This window comes from Natrix helvetica (genome assembly GCF_964273705.1).
Source record: "Natrix helvetica genome assembly, chromosome: Z".
In the NCBI taxonomy this organism is placed as follows: Eukaryota; Metazoa; Chordata; class Lepidosauria; order Squamata; family Natricidae; genus Natrix; species Natrix helvetica.
Genome location: NC_138554.1, coordinates 119377387 through 119390769, shown reverse-complemented (window position 1 = coordinate 119390769; position 13383 = coordinate 119377387).

The following is a 13383-nucleotide window of genomic DNA, read 5'->3' as shown; positions in this document are numbered from 1 at the left end:
CCAACCTAAGACCAGCGAAGCCACAGGGTTTAATTTTTGCCATTCATTTCCTTCCCATGGCCTTTTCAAATGTGTAGTTTACTTCAGACCCTGAATGCCAGCGACATTCTAATGTGTCTCTGAACAAAAAGTACAAGCTTTACCTCACCCTAGAGTTAATTGTCTAATGCTGACCTTTTGTGCACCATTAAGCTAATAAAATAATAAAAATCAGATTTCTTTTTTGCTTAATACATCTCAGTACAAAGAGTATATACACTTGATGTCCTTTTACAGCCAAATAACCTAGTTAGACGCTACTTCAACAATTGAAAAAGCAGCTGATCTTCCAGTAATGAAAAGGAATACCATGAAAAATGCAGCTACAACTAAATATAAGGAAGATCAAGCATGCAACTATACTTCAAATTGGCAAGATATTAAAGTGAGTACCTACTCCTTTTTAGAATCAATCAGGAACTAGCAATAATTACAACACAGGTTAGCATCTTGGTAGAGTAGATGCTTTGGAAAAGATATTCAGATGCTGTGATGTGACTAGATCAGAATTGTGTAAGAATGGTATTCCCTGTGGTACTCTATGGAAGCAAAAGTTGGATTTTGAAGAAGCAGCATACGAGAATATTGACACTTTTGAACTTTGGTGTTGGACAAGACTCATGAGAACACTTTGGATAAAAACCAAATGGATCCTAGAACAACTCCAGGCACTAATGAACAGGTTCAAATTGTCACATTTTGGACATATGTGAAAATTTAGCTTTCCTGAAAATCTATAATGCTGGGAAAAGTAGAAGAAAAAACTGAAGATGACGACCAGAAATTATCCAGTTGCAGAAGTGATGGCAAATGCATTGTGGAAGGCCTTAAGGGATACGTTGGACTGCATTTAGAGCTTTGTAGAGTCCTGACATAATTGTGTTCAATTATGCATGATCCCGTCACAATACTGAATCTTCAGTATCTGTATACAATGTGTATATGCAACTTTTGGTTAAACCTAAAATATCAAGACTAATCAAACTGGGACAATCCAGTATTTACTATTACAATAAGACATTAGTAAATACAAGGAATAAACCAACTTTTTTTTTTGTTTGCTGCATCCCAAAGACATAGAATGAATATGTTGTCTTATTGCTTATTTATTATTCAGAATGGTCAATATGGATCAGAATGTGGCTTATTAAGCCATCCCACAATATATTTCACAGCAAAACTAAGCTTAACAATCCTTCAATAGTAGAAATAAGTTTTGATATGTGTATGAAATGGCATTTATTAGATTCATAAGGTGATAATTATCTTATTAATGCCACAGTTGCTTCAATTGTCATAAATCTTGCACGTAGATACTATTATTGTTTTATATATACCTCTGAAGATATACCTTATATCTCCATTTCAGGTATCCCATGGAACTATTTTTCTATCATTCATCCATGCCCCTCTTGACTTATAAAAATGCCCCAGGGGTGTCTTGTGAGGGGTTGTAGCAGTGGTGAATTCTTCTTTGAGTGCTTTTTTGAGTTGTGGTTGCTTCATCAAGGCGGCCTTGGTTCACACTTTCTTCAAAAAACTATCACTGGATCCCACCATACTGAACAACTTTCATCTGGTATATAACCTTCCCTATCTGGGGAAGGTGATTGAAAAGGGGGATCACATAATAGCATCAGATTAAACAGATTACCTGGACGCCACACACACACCCCAAAAAATTAGGATTCAAGCTTTGATATGGAATGGAAAAGGCTTTGATCACTTTTATATGGTATCTAGCAGGAGCAGGATGGAGATTATGCATCCTACCTTTCTCTGCTTGACCTCTCAGTAGGCTTTGGTACCATCAACTTTAGTATTCTTCTGAATCAGTTTCAGAGATTAAAGGTGGGCAGTACTGTATTGTGCTGGTTTGCCTCTTTCCTGTGGGGTCAATACTAAAGTCTTAGCCCCTATTATGTGAGGTGCTGTAAGATTCAGTGCTCTCCTTGCTTCTATTCAACATCTCACTGAAGTTGCTGGGTGAATTAATCAGACATCATGGTCTGAGATACCATCAGACTACCAGTTTGGTGTAGTGGGTTAGACACCGGGCTAGAAAGCAAGAGACTAGGAGGCCATGGAAATCAACTGTGTGACTTTGGGCCGGTCAATCTTTCTCAGCTCAAGTCACCTCAAAGATTTTTATGTTATGTTGGATATGTTCACAGCCTTGAGTTATGTGTAAAAATAATAAAAGTTAGCTAATAAATAAAATTAAAAATAAATAAATAATACAATAATACAATGGATTGCATTACCTTACCTTACCATACCATACCATGCAGTGGTGGGTTCCGGATCCAGTACGGATGGAACAGGCCCGGCAGTGTCCACATGGATGTGCGCAGCATACACTCATGTGTCTTAGCACCCCTGAAAGCCTCCGCAACACTCCAGCTGCTCAGTGGAGTGTCATGCAGGCGCTGTACGCACCGTGCGTGTGCGTGGAAGCGCTGAAGACTTAAAAGACCGGTAAGAAGCTTTGCGGGTGGGTGGTCCGTAGCACTGTACCGGAATGGTATCCGGTGCTCCGGGCAGGCTCTGGTACGCCTGTACCAGGGCGTACTGCCTGCAACCCACCACTGATACCATACCATACCCAGATATATATTTCTGTCTCTGGAAAATTAAGCAATGCTATTAACCTCACTCTAGTGCCTGGAATCTATGATAGTCTGGACACAGAACAACAGGATTCACCTGAGCCTGGCAAGATTTTTCAGCCTACTGTATGTGGGAATATGCCATTTTTGATGCTGGATGGGACTGCACTGCCCTTCACAGCCTCAGTGAAAACCTATGTGTCCTTCTAACTCACAAATCTTTTTTGCCATGGTGCCTAACCTGTGGAAGACCATCCACTAAGGTGAAGCTGGCTCCATCCCTGTTAATTTTTGTAAATCCTTCAAAATACTGTTATGTCATGAGGCCTGGTGATCCCAAGGCAATGAGTTGCTGAAATGGCTCTATTGCTATTAATATTTGTCATTCTCTTCTTGCATTTAATCATAATTTTAATATTTTATTGTTAATTGTTTATATACCGTAGTCTTATTTATTATTACTATTATTTTGTTTCACTCAAAGTCACATTTTGTGATATGGATTGCAATGAATAATGATAATTGAATAAATAAATGTCTCCACTTTACTGTCTTGTGTTAGTTGGTGATATGAGTTGCAATCCAATACTTCTAAAGGGTGGTAGGTTTTAAAATATGTCTGCATATTATACATCTGTAGGTGTCTGTTTCCCCCCCTCCCCTATCAATTCTGTTTTTCTTTTGAGTAAAAAAATAATTTTATGCCTGTTTAGCATTTTAGCATATAACAGTTGGCCTTTCCCCAGTAACATTATTATATAAATCCACAAGGATATGGTAAATTTTATAATTTTCTGCCCAAATAGAATTTTCATTAATATAGATTGGGATGTCAAACTTGCAGCCCATGGGCCGGATCCGTCACATGCTAGCCACACCCACCTGTTTTAGCGGGGGGGGGGGGGAGTCATGAGACGTCCTGTGACGACAATGTGGGACCATGAGTTTGACACCCCTGATATAGATGAATAAAAATGTAAAAAAGCATCAAATACTTTCATGTTGAAAAGGAGAAGAAATTGATTGGTTGTGAGGCTCCCACTTCAAAAGGAGTCTGGGCAGCTTTGAATTTTTTTGTTATTTCTTGATTATTTTATTTTGAAAAAACACATGGCTGCCTATCTTATACATTTTAAAATAATAGATAATATAAAAAAGAACATGAATGTCCAGATAGAACCAAAAGAATAACAACAAGAAAACATCAGACCTGGGAATCTTAACATGTGATTTTCATATGTACTTCATTTACAGCGTTCTTGTGGGCTAGCACTATACATATATTAGTTTCTAGTACCCCACACTAGAACATTGTTGTTAAATGTTTAATGCCATCTGAAGAAATAGCTATTTTTTAAAGAAAGAAGTATCAAGTTTGCTTGAAAACTAATGTCAACTTATAAAGTGTTTCCATGACTACTATTGTTGACATAGGAAAAGGAAGGAGAATTCCATGCATACCTTTGGCCAGAGTCAGATCTCATATTCCTACAGCTGGCGTGTGAAATGCGCATGTTCATAGCCTGCCACAGCACCTTGTTGGTGGATGTGATTTGTGACACAGACAGAAGGGTGGGGATACAGCGGTAAAATTCAAACACAATTAAGCAGAAGTCAGTTTTGGCTCCGCAGAAGAACATGCCAAAATGTTGATTCAAATAAATGAATGGATTTCTTTTGAACTTTGTCTCGAGGCTTGTAAAATAATTAGGTCATCTTTTAGAAACATCACACCTCAGATATACACGACTAGTTGTGGTTACCCACTGCTTAGCGGAAACACATTCTTAAAGGACATCCTTTGAATATCATGTATTCTATAGTTGAGCTTTAACTCAAACTGAATTCTCTTGAGCCAAGGTTAGCCTAAGAACCAGTGTCCAGCACTGGAAAAACATATTTCCTAGGATATTCTCCTAGTAAAGGGATGTCAAACTCAATTTTACTGAGGGCCGCATCAGGGTTGTGTTTGACCTCAGAGGGGAGGGGGGAGCATGTCCAGGGGGCATGGCCAGCTTGACATCACTTGTGTCAGGGGCATCTGTGGTGGCCTGAGTGCTCTGCCACCGAAAACGAGCTCACAATCTCTGTTTTTGGCTGGGATGGCCTCCTATAACCCTCTGCCAGGGAAAAGGGAGCTTGGGAAGTGCCTGTTTTCGCTGGCAGAGGCACTGTGAGCTAATCCTTCACTGTTTCCAGGGGGCCCTGTGGGCCTGATCTAAGCAGCCCGTGGGCCAGATCTGGCCTGCTGGCCTTGACACCCCTGTACTAATGTTTGTTCAGCATATTCTTCCTTGACTGACCATCTCTACTATTTTCTCTTTAGTAAGTGACCTGTGAAATTATGGGAGCAGTTTTGACCGTAACAATTTGATTGCAAAAGATTAATTGAAGAATAACAGACAATTATTTTCGCCAACAGTTTGGGGGTTGGGGGAATATTGGTACAATCTACTGTAATGCAATTTCTACAGTTAGAATATGCAAGCTCTTGGGTTATTTATAGATGTTCCTCTCGGAGGGGGGGTGTCCGACTGATGTTACTGCCAGTTTGCTCAGGGACATGTTACTGTGCACATGCGCAGTACAACAAAAATTGCTCTGCGCATGTACAGAAGGCAAAAACAAGATGGCAAGAAAAATGAGAGAACTGGTTTGGGGGCATGGCAGGCCTGGGTCACTGCCGGTTCCAGTGACCCAGGCCACCAAGTTACTACTGGTTTGGCCGCACTGGTTTGAACCGGTACGAACCTACCTCTGGTTCTCCTCAATCCGTCTCCAAGTTGGTACAAACATATCACGAGCTATATTTTAATCTCCTCAATCCTTGCTAAAAACTTGAATGTCTTCAACTATTTTTGTGAGTTGTTTTATATTTTGTATTTTTTTTCCAAAAATGAAAGTACATATCTAATTATGGAACCTGAATTTCTAATCTCTTATAAATATATTCAATATGAAGAAGAAAGGCAGCATCAATATGGCAGTGGTGCGTTCCAGATCCTGTTCCAACCGGTATGGTTGGAACGGGCCTGGCTGCATCCACATGGACATGCACAGCGCGCAGGTGCATACGTGCAATGCCTCATGCATCTCATCGCCTTCGTGACCCTCTGTGATGCTCCAGCTGCTCAGAGGACCATTGCACAGGTGCTCTATGTGCCATGCGCATGTGCAAAAGCGCCTAAGACTTAAAAGACGAGTAAGGAGCTCGGGCGGGTGGGCCCCCTGGAGCCCGTACCAGAGCGGTATCCGGTGCTCCGGTCATGCTCCGGTACACCTGTACCGGGGCATACCGCCTGCAACCCACCACTGCAATATGGCTTCAAGTAAACAAAAAGTAGCTAAAAGAATTATGCACAAAAGTAGAGGGTATTAGGAGATGCTATTAATTTAAGATCTAAAATCACTCCCATTCCCTTCTCCATCCCTGCCTCAGCTGGGTGTCAGATATGCAACTGCAGCGGCTTTTGGACAAAAGTAAAGCAGAAATACATGGTAAACATTTTTGTGGACTTTATCAGTGAGTTGATAAATTCATTAGAAGCATTAAAAGGAGCTTCTTTCAGTAACTTCAAACTTTTTGTCCCGATATACTTTCAAAGGTAAAAGAGGTTACATAGTTAGTTTTTAAAGTCTGGAAGAGGAGATAATAGCATATTGAGTAGATATATGCATAAGTAATCTTCACAACAAAACAAAAAGAACAGCATCCAGCTGCCAGAAATTTGAACTTTGAATCATGACAGGTTAATCAGATCATCACGTTTATCAGGAAGAAGAGATACTGACAAAAAATAGTTTTTTCTTCAGTTTAACTATCATTATGGCCATCTCATGAACCAGGATAAAAGCAGCTTCAAGTAAGTTTTAGGAAAAGAGACACAAGTTTAGTTATTTCTGGCTCCACAATCAATTATGGTGGTCTTAGAGAAAGGTGCTAGCTTAAAGCACTAGAAAAAATTTCAATTTCTATTGATTAACTAGGGTAGCTGGAATTCTCTCAACTGTATGAACTTTTCTGGAGACTGAATGCTAACAATGGAGAATTTTCATAGACCATGATTCAATATATTTCCTGTGGCAAAGCACTATCCAATCAGTCATCAACGTATAAATTGGCCTGTAATGTAATAGACTGCCCTATTTGAGCAAACTTATCAAGGATATCATAAGCTAGCCTTTCCTGGAATTAATTTCTCAGAACTGACTTGTTCCAGCCTAAAGGTTTCCAATCTTCTGAAACAGGCTGAACTATTATTGCTCATAGCGCCCTTCAGGGATTATTCATGTTTGAGCCAAATTCAGATGTTAAAGCCTGCAGAGTCTCTGTTGGAGGAGATATGACCTAAACCTAATCTGGGTATTTTCAGAATGGATCCCAACTCCCAGAATTGTAGTAGTTGCCATGCTGCCTGAAAAAGTTGGCTCTTGAAGTCCATCTATCAGAAGGGAATCTAGACTGGGGATGGCTGGTATAGCCCACTTAGAAGCTACATATATCAGTTAATGATAATATCAGCTTTGTTTTCAAAACAGAAAAGCGGTATAATCATTTTATAAAATAAAGCGTAACGTCTAAATAAAATAATTAGAAAACTTCTACGCAGAGTCAGATTTTAGTCTATCATACTATATCTGGATTGCAAAAAACCAGCAACTGTGGGTCATAAGCAATGGATTAAGTCATCAAATTTCCCTTAAGGCCTTCATAGGACATTGCCACTTTTACTAGACTATCAAAGAATCAACCCAATCCTGAAGTCAATACTGTAATATTTGAATGTCAATAATTATTCAAAGCACAGTTAAAAGAAGACAAGTCATTTTGATTTTGAGGAAAAGATTGCAATAAACACACTGTTCCTGCAATATACATGTCCAGTCAGCAACCAACTCAGTCATATCTCCTTTTCAGTAGTTCGGGCAATCATACTTAAGTTTGCCAGTTTTGTAGCACCCCATAAACTGCAAATATCTGAATGACCATTAGATGGTAGCAAAGCATTAAGGTTTTGTGTAATTCTGTGGTATTACTTAAAATAGATTTATCTGAACTTGAGGTAGCTTTACAATATTTTCCCTTGGAGAGTAAGTACTGGTAAGGTTTCATGACATTCGCCCCCATCCCAGCATGGAATTAGAAAGAGGTTTGTTAAGTCCTCGAGGCTACGACGCCATTGATTATCATTGCCGACACCTGATTGGTTGAGACGCGAGCAGCCAGCTGGCGGGAGAATGCAGCCATTCTATTGGTTCCGTGTATGACAGTCTAGTATAAAAAGAGATGTCAGCTGTCAAATGTTGCTGTTTGCCGGGTTGAGGTTTGCCTTACATTTTGCCGTTTTATACTGTTAATAAAGTTTGTGTTAGCTTCAACCTGCCTTGCCTCAGTTCCTGTCTGCCTTGTTCTCCCTACAGAACACTGGCAACAAGGATGGGATCAGGACTGAGGTAAAGGAAAAGCCAAGTCACTAATAAGAGCTGCCTCAAGTCACAGGCAACGAGAAGTCACTCCAAGGCTAATTCCTCGAGTTCCGTCTTTCTAAGGATGGCTAATCTACCGGCATTCATGGCATTCAGCCCGGCCACTGAAACATGGGATGCCTACCTCAAGCGGTTCGAGTGCTTCCTGGAGGCAAACAACCACCTGTTTGTCCAGTGGCCGTAAAAGAGGATATTTTTTCAGCGCATGTGGCCACGAGATGTTTGGAACAGCCAGGGCTTTAGCAGCCCCTCAATCCGTCCATTTGATGCCTTGGGAGACTCTTTTCGAGAAACTTAAAAATCATTACTCTCCAGCTCCCTCGTGCATAGCCAGACGTTACGCATTTAGGCAGAGGACCCAGAGAGAAGGGGAATCTGTGAGCGATTACATGGCTTCCCTCAGAACAGTGGCCCTGCACTGTGACTTTCCTGTGCTGGATGATGCCCTGTTAGAACAGCTGGTCTGTAGTATCAAAGACCTCAGACTTCAGTGACGCTTGCTGGCCCGAAAAGAGCTGAGCCTTCAGGCAGCCGTGGATGAAGCCACGGCATATGAAATGTCAGACAAATCCACCGCAGAAATTCAGAGATTTCTGCCACCCGCCACCCATGTCAGTAGGGTCCATGCTGTCCATCAGGAAGAAGACGATGAAGAAGGCTTCTCAGATGAGGAAGAAGAGATTAGCCGCCTCAAACTGGCCATCAGGAAAAAGCGGACCCAGGCTGATTTTTTACCTCAGGCGGGTTGCCTGAGTTGTGGCGGGAACCATGCAAGGTCAGTCTGCAGTTTCAAAGCCACAATATGCTGTCGGTGTGACAGGAAAGGACATTTAGGCAAGGTCTGCAGAGCGGCCATGCCAATCGCTGACCCACCTCTGGAGCACACCTTGTCTAGACAATTCATAAAAAGACTTCCCAAAAACTGCGAAGGCTGCTTTGCCATTGCAGGTGACCAGCAGCACCCTGATTGGGCCATAAGCCATGCGTCCCTAACTAAGCCTACCCATACAATACATCTGACTGTGCACATAGAGGGAGAGTCCTGCAAGATGGAAGTGGACACTGGCTCTTCCAAATCCCTGGTCTCTTGGGCTACTATCAAACTGATAGTGCCCAGCCTGACCAAAGCTCAACTCAGGCAGTGCCCACTTTGCTTCAGAGACTATCAAGGGCAGCCAATACCCATTGTGAGTTGCAGCTCATTCACCCTAGCCAGCAATAACTTCCAGGGGCCTCTTCCCCTCATTATTGTAGATGGCCATCTGCCCAGCCTCCTGGGGCTTGATTGGTTCTCCGCATTGGGGCTCAATGTCTCCGGCATCCACTCTGTTGTTCTAGATTCCTTCGCTGCGCTGGCCAGCAAGTTCGCGGACGTATTTGACAACAAGCTTGGTAAATATAATGGGACCTTCATTTCTTTTAACTTGGACCCCCAGGTGGTGCCAATACGTCTAAAACCCAGGAGAGTGCCTTTTGCTCTTCAGCCCAAAGTAGATTTAGAGCTAGATAAATTAATAGCACAAGGAGTGCTTGAAGCAGTAGAACACTCGCCCTGGGAGACCCCCATAGTAATACCTATTAAGCAGGATGGTAGTATTAGAATTTGCGGGGATTTTAAATGCACCATTAATAAAGGGTTGCAAGCCAACCCTTACCCAGTGCCAGTGGTTCAACATCTGCTCCATTCCTTGGGCCAGGGAAACATTTTTGCCAAGTTAGACTTGGCACAAGTGTATCAGCAGCTCCCGGTGGACGAAGCCACTGCCATGGCTCAAACCATTGTAACACACCGGGGAGCTTTCAAATGTAAACGCTTGCAATTTGGGGTTAGTGTAGCCCTGGGTATTTTCCAGAGCCTAATGGAGTGGATGCTCCAGGTGCTGCCAGGGGTGGTACCCTATTTTGACGACGTGCTTATATCCGCTTTGGATCAAGCTGAGCTCGTCGATAAATTAAGAGCAGTCTTGACCCGTTTCTGCCAAGCGGGGCTGAAACTCAAGCAAGAAAAGTGTAGGATAGGGGTCCCCAGTGTAGAATTTTTGGGGTATCTAGTTGATTCCAAAGGCATCCACCCTACTCCGTCCAAAGTGGAGGCAATTAAGAAATCCCTCATGCCCTCCTCTAAGGCTGAATTGCAAGCCTTTCTGGGGCAGCTTAATTTTTACTCCATTTTTTTACCCATAAGGCGTCTTTGGCAGAGCCTCTTCATAGGCTCTTGGACTCTAAGACTCCCCGGCATTGGGAGTCTAAGGAAACCCAAACCTTTAGGGCAGTTAAGGATGTCTTTACATCCAAATCTTTATTAGTGCAATACAGTGATCGCCTCCCATTAACTTTGGTGTGCGATGCATCGCCTTATGGCATTGGGGCCATTCTGGGTCACATCCTACCTAATGGCTCAGAAGCCCCAATTGCCTATTATTCGCGCACACTCTCAGCAGCTGAAAGAAATTACAGTCAGCTGGATAAGGAGGCCCTAGCTGCTGTAGCAGGGGTAAAGCGGTTTCACGATTACATTTATGGTCATTTTTTTCACTTAGTGACCGACCATAAACCTCTCTTGGGTTTTCTGGCGGGGGATTGCCACACTCCTCAGCTTTTGTCTCCAAGAATGTCCAGGTGAACAGTCTTTCTAGCGGCGTATAATTATCAGCTACAATATAGGCCAGGAAAAAACTTGGGGCACTCTGATGCCCTCAGTCGCTGCCCTCTGCCAGCGCCTGTTTTGGACCCTGTTCCGACAGTTTTGGTTCTCTTAATTGAAGAGTTGGCCATGCCAGTATCCATCCAGGATATTGCTAGGCTCTCTGCCATAGACTCCATTTTGGCTCAAGTTTTGGACTGGGTGCGCAGGGAGTGGTCCAGCAGTGCCAACAATCTAGATCAGCTCCCCCTTCTGTGCCCATCAGGGAAGGGACATGCCCTGGGACCCATGGGTACGAGTCCATTTGGATTTTGCCGGCCCGTTCTTAGGGCAGAACTTCTTGGCCCTTGTAGATGCCTACTCAAAGTGGGTGGAGCTGGCATTCATGCCATCCACCACTTCGGAGGCCATAATTAGAGTTCTGGGGAGGCTATTTGCAACCCATGGGTTGCCTGACATGGTGGTGACTGACAATGGGCCCCAGTTCACATCGGCAACCTTCCAGATGTTTTTAGGCCAGCATGGCATACGAAACACCCCGATGGCCCTGTTCCACCCAGCCGAAATGGCCTGGCAGAATGAACTGTCCGGTCGGCTAAGGAGGCAATGGGCCGCCTGAGGCCAGGGAATTGGCATGACAAACTGTCCCAATACCTCCTAGCACAGCATACAACCCCGTGCCCAATCACCAAGCAAAGTCCTGCAGAACGGCTTATGGGTCATCGGCTCCAGACAACCCTGGACTGGCTACACCCCGGTTATGCAGCAGAGAAAATCCCCCTCGCAAGCAACTCCACATGGGCCTTTAGTGTGGGAGACCCAGTCTATGCCCAAAACCATGGGGCCAAACCAAGGTGGCTTCCTGGACAAATTACGCAACTAACTGGATCCTACTCTTATAAGGTCCAGCTCAGTGATGGGTGAATGTGGCGCCGACACATCAACCAGCTCAGATGGCGAGCCACCACCATAGCAGACCAACACCTGGTGCAGGCCGAATCCTGCCCCGGGAACTAATATCGACAGAGGCTGCTCCAGCGCAGACAGAGCCATATGCAACACCCCCCACCGATGCGTTCTTGTCACCAGGCTTATCTGAGAATCCAGTCAGTCCCACAGCGGTCAAGTTTCCCGCTGACTCAGCTGTGCAGTCTCCTGATATTCCACAGGACTCTCCACCAGCAGCTCCATTTTTGGCCACCGCCCCTGAACTAGGGCGATCTGGGCGGAGCCGATGCCAGCCGGTGTATTTGGCTGACTACGCATGTGCTAACTGGGAGGAGAGGGGTGTTCAGTCCTTGAGGCTACGATACCATTGACTATCATTGCCGACACCTGATTGGTTGAGATGCGAGCAGCCAGCTGGCAGGAGAATGCAGCCATTCTATTGGTTCAGCATCTGACAGCTCTAGTATAAAAGGGGCTGTCAGCTGTCAAATGTTGCTGTTTGCCAGGTTGAGGTTTGCCTTATATTTTGCCGTGTTATACTGTTAATAAAGGTTGTGTTAGCTTCAACCTGCCTTGCCTCAGTTCCTGTCTGCCCCTACAGAACAAGGTTGATGAATGAATACATGGAAATGAAAAGCTGACCAGGTGACAGCACTCCAAGTCTAGGTGAAGATTTACAATTCTATTCCATCTTATCTCTCCAGATCTCTGTAAAGGAGAATGAGCTGTTTCATTGCATTCACTTCTGCATCCCTGCTCAGCATGAACCTCCCTCAATACTCTTACTGACAAGTGAACATTTCAACTGCTCCATGGAAAAATACTTACACCGTGTGTTATTTACCATATGACTAGCAAGGGGGGAAAAGCTTTCAGAGAGGGAGAAAATGACTGCAAAGTAGTCAGCTGTCCCTAACTGTGAATAAGCATAAGGCACCCCAGGAAGGAAAGAGAGGATTATAAAAGAAAAGCACACAAGTAATTCAGGCTCTACCCTTGGCATCTGGGATAAACAATCAAAACTGTAGGTACAATCTTCTATCATCTAAGAGTGGCATGCAGGCTGGGTTTTGGAACAGATTCTGACAAGCAACAGCAGACTGCAATTGTCTCCTGACAATTAGTACCACTAGCTCAGGATATCTTAGGCCAAGCAATCCACCCGTCTCTCCCATGATTCACATGTAAGTAAGCCATAAGGATGGCCACAAGCTGGATTTCTAAGCAGTGATAGAAGGTAGCATCCATGAGGGAAAAGTGTGGATATGGCCCTGCCATATATAATTGTGCCTCCTCATCTCATATCTTCTGCTCTAAGGATTTGATTTCAGTGATCTCCCTCTTGAGTACTCATAAAACATCAATGTGCCTATCTGACATAATCTTTTGAGATTATCAAGGAGAGAGACACTTGTCAAAATGGTGGATGAGGGAAGATTGGAAATGCAAGAAAGGAAGGTCTGATTGCTTCATGGGAGCTAATAAGAGCACAGCTGCTCCTGCCAGGCCAGTGTGCTTGCCATGCCCCAATGGTCAGTTGTGGTCATGTCCCTCTGATACTTTGGAAGATACTAGTATGATATCTTCTCACTATAGCTGGCTAATGGAATTTAGTGCCAATGAAATATGGTTTAGGATTAAGGAGGAAATAATTTT